General features: G+C 42.5%; 1 pseudogene; it reads left to right on the forward strand.

Moving 5' to 3' along the window:
- The first annotated feature begins 567 nt into the window (after positions 1–567).
- On the forward strand, positions 568–9890 carry LOC126078352 (kinesin light chain 1-like; annotated as a pseudogene).
- Positions 9891–10778: the final 888 nt, after the last annotated feature.

Raw genomic sequence — 10778 nt, forward strand, 5'->3', positions numbered from 1 at the left:
AAACTTTGGCCCCAGGCTGAGATGCAGAGATTTGAATCCTGTGGACAAGTCAATTCTCTGAGTCTTAGTTTACACTCTTGGAAAGTGTAGAAGATAGTGAAATTACAATAATATATACGAATTTCTGTGCACTTTGGATTTAGCCTTTTTTTTTTTTAAAAAAAAAAAAATGTGTTTTCATACATCCAACTGGCTGTACCTAGAATATGATCATTTGAACCTGGCTTCTATTTCCTCCACCTCCACCTGCCCTGACCCCACTCTCTAGCCTTTTTCTTTTTACACTGTGAGATGGAGGATCATACCTGAATGAAAGAACAAACACATTTATTAAGTACAGAATGCATGCCAGGTAATTTGCTAAGAAACAGACGCCCCAGGGTTGTTTGGAGAACTTGCTGAGAAAATAGGGACATAAATATCAATGCTGTGATGGACTATGAACCAAACGCTGTGGCAGAATAGAGGATGGGCCAGCTGAATCTTTTTGGAAAGGGATGGGTGCCAGCAGAGGAGTCAGGAAGGGCTTAACATGGGATGTGGCATTTGATCTGGGCTTTCGTGGATATGACGATGTTCACCAGAGAAGGTAAAGCAGAGTAAGAAGAAAGGATCTCATGTGCAAAGACACAAAGGCGTAAAAGAGCATCTTATGGTCAGTATGGCTGGAGGGTAGAGTGGAAGGTGAGGAGAAGGAAGGGAAGGGGGAACAGGGGGAGCAGCAGGGAGGTCCTCGCCATGAGGCTGGCAAGAGTCATGTTGTGAGGCACTTGGTATCCAGCATAATATAAGGGAGACTTTTTGACAATTTAAAAAAATGTTTTTTATGATGTGAAATAAGCACATATATTAAAAATACGCAAAATAAAAATGTATGGCGTAACAAATTGCTTTAAAGTGAATACCCACATAACCACCACCAAAGTCAGGAAATGAAAAGTTTCCAGCCCCCTAGAAGCTACTTCTGTGTGATTGTTTCTAACCACAACCCCTTCCTCTTCCATAGAAGGAAGCTCTGCTTTAACTTTATGTCATCACTTCCTTGCTTTTCCTTATGATCTTACCACCTGGGGTGGGCAGAATAACGGCCCCCAAATATGTTCATGTTCTAATCCTTGAAACCTGTGAGTATGTTACCTTACATGGCAAAAGGGGCTTTGTAGATGTGAATACATTAAGGATCCTGAGGTTGGGGGAGCAGCCTGGATTGTCCAGGTGGATCGAGTATAATCACAGAGGCCCTCGTAAGTGCAAGGGAGAGACATGGGGGTGAGAGGAGACGTGAGGAAGGAAGCAGAGGTCAGAGTGATGCAATTACTTGAAAATGGCCACTAGCCAAAGAACACAGGCCACACTTACAAGCTGGAAAGGCAAGGAACTGATTCTCCCTAAGATTTTTTTTTCTTATTGTGCTTTAAGTGAAAGTTTTCAAATCAAGTCAGTCTCTCGTACAAAAACTTGTATACACCTTGCTATGTACTTCTAGTTGCTCTCCCCCTAATGAGAAAGCACACTCCTTCTCTCCACCCTGTATTCCCCATGTCCATTCAGCCAGCTCCTGTCCCCCTCTGCCTTCTCATCTTGCCTTCAGACAGGAGCTGCCCACATAGTCTTGCATGTCTACTTGAGCTAAGAAGCTCACTCCTCACCAGTATCATTTTCTGTCTTATAGTCCAGTCCAATCCCTGTCTGAAGAGTTGGCTTTGGGAATGGTTACAGTCTTGGGCTAATGGAAGGTCTGGGAACCAAAGCCTCCGGAGTCCCTCCAGTCTCAGTCAGAGTATTAAGTCTGGTCTTTTTACAAGAATTTGAGGTCTGCATCCCACTGTTCTCATGCTCTATCAGGGATTCTCTGTTGTGTTCCCTGTCAGGGCAGTCATCGGTTGTAGCCGGGCACCATCTAGTTCTTCTGATCTTAGGCTGATGTAGTCTCTGGTTTATGTGGCCCTTTCTGTCTCTTGGGCTCATAATTACCTTGTGTCTTTGGTGTTCTTCATTCTCCTTTGCTCCGGGTGCTTTGAGACCAGTTGATGCATCTTAGATGGCCGCTTGCTAGTGTTTAAGACCCCAGACACCACTCACCAAAGTTCTCCCTAGGATTTAGAGAAGGGACATAGGCCTGCTCACAGCTTGATTTTAGCCCTTGATTAAGACCTGTTTTGGACTTCTGACCTCTAGAACTATAGGATAATGAATTTGTACTTTTTAAAGCCACTAAATTTGTGGTAATTTGTTACAGCAGCAACTAGAAACTAATACAACATCCAGTGTACATCCCTACACAATATAATTTAGTTTGCCCATTTTTAAACTTCCTATAAATGGAATCATAAATGGTCCTTTTGGTCTGCTTTCTTTTCCTGAAATCTATGTTGTTGAACTTGTTACCTGCTGTCAGTTTGGCTCCTGACTCATAGGACTCCGTGCATAATGGAATGAAACACTGCCCAGTTCTGGGACATCCTCAGGATGTGTTTTTACAGTCATGATCCATAGAATTTTCATTGGCTGATTTTTGGAAGTAGATTCCCAGGCCTTTCTTCCTTGTCTGACTTAGTCTGGAAGCTCCACTGAAACCTGTTCAACATCATAGCAACATGCAAGCCTCCACTGACAGATGGGTGGTGGCCATGCATGAAGTGCATTGGCTGGGAATTGAACCTGGGTCTCCTGCATGGAAGGCAAGAATTCTATCACTGAACCACCACTGCCCTAGTGTTGTTACTGAACTTAGGCCATTCTGAGGCAGAGAAGTGACATGATCAGATCTACGTTTTAGAAATTTACCATGATGTCAGTGTTCGGCCACCGACCTAGGGAACACAGAGGCTGGGGGTAGCAAGACCCAGCCAGAGGCAAATTCAACAGGCCTGGCAAAAAAATGGCCAGAATCTGAAATAAGACAGTAGAAACAGAATGGGAGTTTAGAACTCAGAATTGTTAAGAATTAGATGAGAAGGTAGAAGTATTCTAGCTTGGGCAACCCTGGGGGTGGAGGAATGGTGAAGACAGAAGAAAGATAACATCTTGAGATTGAGATACGTAAAGCTCATGCTAGAGTATGTTTCCAGATGTCAAGAAGTTCCACTTGAGGATAACATTCTTGCTGTTGGGTTGCCCTTCCGTTCAGGTCACCCAGGTGCAGAGGGGGCAAGAGAGGCTTTAGTGAATGAATTCGGCCTCAAAATAAGATGGATATGTCCCACCTTGTCTTCAATAATGGATAATTACTTTGTTGTTCAGTATCAGTTAATTTCTACTCTCCCCTTTCCTGTTCCTATCACATAATAGGTACAATTATATCTCACAGTCAGGGTGATATAATCAAATATTAGCCTTTGCAGGGGCACATTTCCAGAGAGTCTTCTCAGGCAGCTGATTTAGGCACTTGTCAGGCTTATCACACAATAGATAAATGTTTTCTTCGTGTAGCCTAGTATAACAGGGTATCTGCCTCTGAATGGGAGTGTTACCAGATAGTCCGGGCAAACGGTCTGTTTATTGCATCTGACAGGTTTATTGCTTTATCAGTTATTTGCTTAGGGAGGATTTTATTATATGTAAAATACTGATATAAATTATGGGGAGGAGAATTGATTTTTTTTTTTTTTTACACTGGTTGGATTCATTTTTCATTGTTTGTATGTGACAAGTTTGATATTGCACAATTTCTCCTAGTTTATTTATTTAGTTTCCAAGTTATTTTCCTGGTTCTACAAATACTGGTATTATTTCTTAATTCTTCTACTCTCGTGACTGCTCATGTTCCTAAACTAAGTCACTTACATAGTTAATAAATAAAAATTATTTTTATGTTATATATACTTACATTGTTGTCGATTCCGGCTCATAGCAACCCTATATATACACATATGGAAATAAAATATATAGTTAATAAAATAAATATTTTAATAAATAAATTAACTCTAAGAGGGATGCTTACATCAAAACTAAGAGGTATGCTATGCCAGTTTCCCTCCCCCAGTTGAAAGAGAAACAGGAATAGAAGCTGGCTGGGGAAAGGTTGGAGCCCTCGTGGTGCAGTGGTTAAGAGCTCGACTGCTAACCAAAAGGTTGGCAGTACGAATCCACCAGGCTCCTTTGAAACTCTATGAGACAGTCCTGCTCTTTACTCTAGGGTCGCTATGAATCAGAAGCAGCTCGACGGCAATGTGTATGAATTTTTTGATTTGGGGAAAGGTTGTGTAGGTCGTCAGGCTTATGCAGATCCCAGGGCCTTCAACATAGAAAGCAGCCTGGAAGTCATTCTTATGAGGTCCAGCATGTGGATGGAGGTCAAGATCTAGAAGACATATCTGGATCTCAAGTCAAGCAGAGCTTAGAATAAGTAACATGTGGTCAGTTGGTTGTTGTTATCAGTTGCCACCCAGTCACATCCAACTCATGGCGACCTTATGTATAACAGAAGGAAACACTGACTGGTCCCGTGCCGTCCTCATGATTGTTGGTATGTTTGAGTCCCTTGTTGTGTCCACTGTGTATCTTAAGTGTCTTCCAACCTAGGGGGTTCGTCTTCCAGAGCTTGGTAGAGAGGTTCAAATACGCAAATACTGAGCATGGGAGAGCTGGCAACAGACTGAACAAATTCAGTCACAGCAAGTTATACCAGGAAAAAGGATGCCTTTGACCGCTTTGGTGGGCCTATGCTTTTCTGCCAAATCCTTCAGATGATTGTTCTTAGGCTACTGTGGTTGTCTCACTCCAGTGGAGACTCTAAAGCGCTGGGAAGTTATACCCCCCAGGTGCAGTAACACCCTCATAGCCTGTGACTGACAGATGAGGGGTACAAGAAGTCCAGCTCCTTTGCCTTGAGATGAGACAAATGGTGAGGTACAATTTATACTCCATAGCTCCCCTGAGATTGGGCTGAGGGTGCACTTCACCTGAAATCGCACCATTGCTTGACTCCTTTCCTTTCCATATCCTGCTCCCCTAACTCCTGCACTGGCCTCTCCCAGGGGCAGGCCCTTACTAAATCGCTTGCACTTGAGTCTTTGACTCAACGTTGGCTTCTTGGAAAGCCTGCCCTACAAGCAGTAAGACAATAGCTATGGCAACAGGGTTATAAGAGCAAGAATAATAATGATCATAAAATTATATATCTATTTGTGTGTGTGTGTATATATACATATTAAAAAAAAAACCAAACCCAGTGCCGTTGAGTCGATTCCGACTCATAGCGACCCGATAAGACAGAGTAGAACTGCCCCACAGATTTTCCAAGGAGTGCCTGGGGGATTCGAACTGCCAACCCTTTGGTTAGCAGCCGTAGTACTTAACCACGACGCCACCAGGGTTTCCTGTATATATATATGTATATATATAAGCTATTTTTCTTTCAATGTTAGCTATAATACTTGCATATATATATAATATTATATATTATTATATGTGCATGTATATATAATTTTTTTTTTTATATATATAATAGCTAACACTGACTGAATTCTATTTTCCAGGTACCATATTAACTGTCTCATATGCAGATTTTAATTTAATTCCAACTAAATAATGGAAAACAGGGCTTTAGAGAGAGGTCAGAAAGACCTCAGAGTATTACAGCATATTTAGCACTGAGAATTAGATTTTAGTACTTCATGTCTCAGTCGGCCTCACCTTCACTGCTACCCAAGTCAGAATATGTCTGACCTTGAGCCTTTATGTAGAATGCTGTAGATATATCTGCTTGGATAAATAAACACTTGGGATAGGAAGCAAGACTGATCATTTGCAGCCATGTGGGGCTGTTGGGTTTTTTCTTTTCTATGGCCATAGACCCTATACTTGATTCTAGTCAGCACTCAATGATCTTGGAGTTATTAGGGCATTTAATAAGACCGTTGGGGCAATTCTAATACTACTGTGAAAACAAAACAATAGAAATGTTGCTTGGCATCTGTCATGGATTAAACTGTTTCCCCCCGAAATATGTGTCAACTTGGTTAGGCCATGATTCCCAATATTGTGTGGTTGTCCTCTATATTGTGAATGTAATTTTATGTTAAAAAGAATTAGGGTGGAATTGTACCACCCTTATCCAGGTCACATCCCTGATCCAATGTAAAGGGAGCTTCCCTGGGGTGTGGCCTGCACCGCATTTTATCTCTCAAGAGATAAAAAGGAAAGGGAAGCGAGCAGAGAGGAGAGACTTCATACCACCAAGAAAGCAGTGCTGGGAGCAGAGCACGCCCTTTGGACCCGGGGTCCCTGTGCAGAGGAGCTTCTAGTCCAGGGGAAGATTGACGAGAAGGCCGACAGAGAGAGAAAGCCTTCCGTTGGAGCTGATGCCCTGAATTTGGACTTCTAGCCTACTAGACTGTGAGTAAATAAATTTCTCTTTGTTAAAGCCATCCGCTTGTGGTATTTCTGTCATAGCAGCACTAGATAACTAAGACAGCATCTAGTTGACAGATGTTAATTGTGTTGAATAACCATATTGAGTGTGTGAATATATTCAGGTGATTGACACAGGCAATGTGTATAATAAATGGAGAGTGAGGAACATGTTGTGTGTACAAGGATATGATGGTTAAGACTCTGTGTCATCTTGGCTGGGCCTTGATTCTCAGTGTTTTGGCAGTTGTGTAATGTTGTGATCACTTCCCTGTTGAAATCTGATATGTGATCACCCCCATGATGGAATCTGCTGAGTGGTACAGGCAAGGGCAAGCCCTGTGGCCGCTCACTGCCTCCTCAGCCTTCATCTCTCTGTCTTCTGTTGCCTATTTCCTTCATGCTCACCTTGCCAAGGTTTTCGGCTTCTTCTGGATCCAGCAGCTGCCTCTTGTCTGACCTCCGGTTCTTGGGACATGAGCTAGCAGCTTACCTGTCCATCTTGGGATTCATGGCTCTTTACAGCCTGCAAGCAAGATTCTTGCTCCCAGACCTGCTGATCTTGGGTTTGCCAGCTCCTGCAGCTATGTGAATCAAGACAAACCTTGCAGTCTTGCCTGTTGACCATGGGATTCCTTGACCTTTACAGCCTGTGAGTGGGCGCCCTGCTCTCTGACCTGATGTTCTTGGGTTCACCAGCTTCTGTGGCTCCTTGAATTGGGAAAGGCATCTATGCTGATGCACGGACTTGGGACATTCCAACCTCTATGATTGCATAAGCTGTTTCCTTGATATAAATCTCTTTCTCTATATATTTATATGCTTTACTGGTTTTGATTCTCTAGAGAGCTCAACCTAAGACACTTGATAAATAAGAAGCAAAATAATATAATCTTTGAGTTCTTTGTAAAAAAGAAAGCACCCTGCGGCCAGTTGGCTACTATTTCTCATGTGGCCCGGTCATTGCAGGGCCTCCACTCAGAATCCAGAGACTGTGGCCAATACCTAGAGTCTGGAGGGCAAGGCCGTTGTGTAAATGGTCTCATAGAACAGAGGATTATTTTCAAGGCTTGAGGGCTAATGTAATGTGTTCTGCTGACTTGCTTGGACCCTGTTATGCCTTCTTTCCCTCCAGTTTCTCCGATTTGTGATGGAAATGTCTAGCTTGTGACTGTTCTGCCATTGTACTTTGAAAGCAGAAAACTTGTATTCTAGAGTTCACAGATGACGAGGAATTTTTGGATTTTGGACTCGGAGTTAAGACTTTTGCTATGATATGATGGAATGAATATGTTTTGCATATTGCAAGGATGTGATTTTGGGGGGCTAAAGGGTGGAATGTCATCGACAGAATTATGTCCCCCAAAAAATGTGTGCATCAGTTTGGCTGGGGCATGATTCCCAGTATTGTGTGGTTGTCCTCTATATTGTGAGAGTGATTTTATGTTAAACAGGATTAGAGTGGAATTGTAATACCCTTACTAAGGTCATATCACTGATCCAATGTAAAGGGAGTTTCCGTGGGGTATGGCCTGCGCTACCTTTTATCTTACAAGAGATAAAAGGAAAGGGAAGCAAGCAGAGAGTTGGGGACCTCATACCACCAAGAAAGAAGCATGAGGAACAGAGCGTGCCCTTTAAACCTGGGGTTCCTACGTAGAGAAGCTCCTAGTCCAGGGAAGGATTGATGAGAAAGACCTTCCCCCAGAGCTGACAGAGAGAGAAAGCCTTCCACTGGAACTGATGCCTGAATTTGGACTTCTAGCCTACTAGACTGTGAGAAAATAAATTTCTCTTTGTTAAAGCCATCCACTTGTGGTATTTCTGTTACAGTAGCACTAGATGACTAAGACAAAGGAGTAATGTCAAGATATAAGCCTTGGACCTTTTCAACCAGAACTAATCACTTGTCTCAGTAGGTGGCCCAGGTCATAACCATTATTCAAATTTTTTTGAATTCTTATGTATTTGGTAGAAGAATAATAAATTGAGTTAAAAAACCTAAAATATTTTTCAGGGAACTTCAAGATATTTCTTATCTAAAGGAATGCAGTGTGGTCAAAGAATGCCAGGTTGAAACATGGAGTCTAGTTTCCAGTTTGACTCTACCACCAAATACATTAACCTTGAGAAAGTCATTTCTATTCTCCCTAGGGTCTGGATTTCAGAGTTCTCGATTCATGAAACCAAATCAATAGGCCATGTTTGGAAAAGATACCTCTTTCTCAGTGACCCTCGACTTTCTTTCCTTGGTTAGAATTATATGTGTTTTGGTATTACATATATTGGTACAGAGTCCTCAAGAAAAATTTATGTAAGCACATTTACTATTTTGTATAAAAAATTCATTGAAGGAATTCACTGAAGTATAATACGGAAAAATAGAAAACATAAGAACACAGCTCAATGAATGTTTTCAAAGTGAACATACCCATGGAACCAGCTCTCAGGTCAAGAAACAGAGTTTATCAGAATCCTGGAAGTACCTGGCTCTGGTGTACAGGGATCAGAATAAATACAAAGATACAGCCAAGCTACTGAATGATGCCTTGGCTATCTGTGAAAAGACTTTGGGCAAAGATTACCCTGTGGTAGCAGTGACTCTCGAGAATCTTGCAGCACTCTATGGTAAAAGAGGGAAGTACGAGGAAGCCCGGCCGCTACTCAAAAGGGCTGTAGGGATCAGAGAAAAGGGTCTGGGAAAGGATCACCCAGATGTTGCCAAGCAGTTCAATAACCTGGCCTTGCTGTGCCAGAACTAGGCCAAGTATGAAGAGGTGGAGTATTACTAACAGTAAGTTCTGGAGATGTTATCAGACCAAACTGGGGCCTGACGACTCCACCGTGGCCAAAACGGAAAACAACCTGGCATCTTGCTGTCTGATACAAGGAAAATTCAAGTAAGCAGAAACACCGTACGAAGAGATTCTCATTCGTGCACACCAAAAGGAGTTTGGTTCTGTAGACGATGAAAATAAACCCATTTGGATGTATGCAAAAGAAAGAGAAGAACACAAAGAAAAGCAAAAGGATGTGACATCTTTTGGTGAGTATGGCAGCCAGTACGAAGCCTGCAAAGTTGACAGTCCAACTGTCACGACTTTAAAAAAACCTTGGCGCACTTTACAGATGCCAAGGCAAATTTGAGCTGCAGAGACTTTGGATGAAGCCGCCATGAGGTCGCGCAAACAGGGTCTTGACACTGCGCAGAAGCACAAAGTGGCTGAAATGCTCAAGGACTCTGAGAGCTCGGAGAAGTGGTGCAGCCAGGAGAGCCTCAACACCAACGCGGCAAGTGTAAGAGCCGTCCAGATTGCGGCGACGATGACGGCACAGGATCTTTCACGCAAAGTGGTTCCTTGAGCAAACTTCAGGCTTCCATTAGAAGCAGCAGGGAGAAGCTGGTTAGGAAGCTGAAGGGAGGAAGCTCACGGGAGAGTGAGCCCAAGAACCCTGGGTTAACTCTTTTCCAGCCTCCTTGCCTCCACTCTCATCTCCCCCAGATGTGTCTACAGGCCACCCCTCATCTCCTCTAGATGGTACCTACTGCCACCCCCTAGCACAGCCCTGCACACCCCCAGACTGCAGACAGCACAGTCCAGCTTAGTTCCCACAGTATAGCAGCTGAAAGGCTCAATAGTTTCAGTGGAATCTTTTCCCAGGACAGGCTGAGAAATCATTGTGAAACCCTGTTTTCAGGCTAACCGAACTGAGGCCTTTAAGAATTTACCCAACTCTTTGATTTTGTTACGTGTTCAAAGAAAGCCTTAGCAATGAAAAGTGGGAATTTAATATTAAAACATTGAGCATATTAAATTTGTTTACTCTAGATATACATCAAGGAACCCTGGTGGTTCACTGGTTAAGCTCTTGGCTACTAACTGAAAGGTCAGCAGTTTGAACCCACCAGCAGTTCCGAGAGATAAAGACCTGGCGATCTCCTGTAAAGATTATAGTCTAGAAAGCTCTATGGGGTAATTCTATTCTGTCACGTGGGGTCGCTATGAGTTGGAAGAGGCTCCACAGCACACAGCAATAACATCAGCCAGCCCCCTTTCTCAAAAATAACCACTATCCTGACTTCTAACGGGATAACTAAGGACTGCCTGTTTTTAAACTTAATATAAATAGAATCAAACTACATACACTCTTTTGTGCAGGCTGTCTTTATGCAATATTGCTTGTAAGATTCATCCATGTTGTTGTATATAACTGTGGCTTGTTCATTCTTTTTGGTATATAGTATTTCCATTGTATGAACGTGACTCAATAATCTGATCTATTGTAAAGGGACATTTGGCTTTTTACTAGATTTTTATTTTATTTTACTATTACCAAAAGTGTTGCTATACACATTCATTCTTACGTCTTTTGCTGAACACATTGAGCATTTCTGATGGGCGTATACATACAAGTAAAAGACT

The sequence above is a fragment of the Elephas maximus genome, chromosome 6, assembly GCF_024166365.1.
Source record: "Elephas maximus indicus isolate mEleMax1 chromosome 6, mEleMax1 primary haplotype, whole genome shotgun sequence".
Lineage (NCBI taxonomy): Eukaryota > Metazoa > Chordata > Mammalia > Proboscidea > Elephantidae > Elephas > Elephas maximus.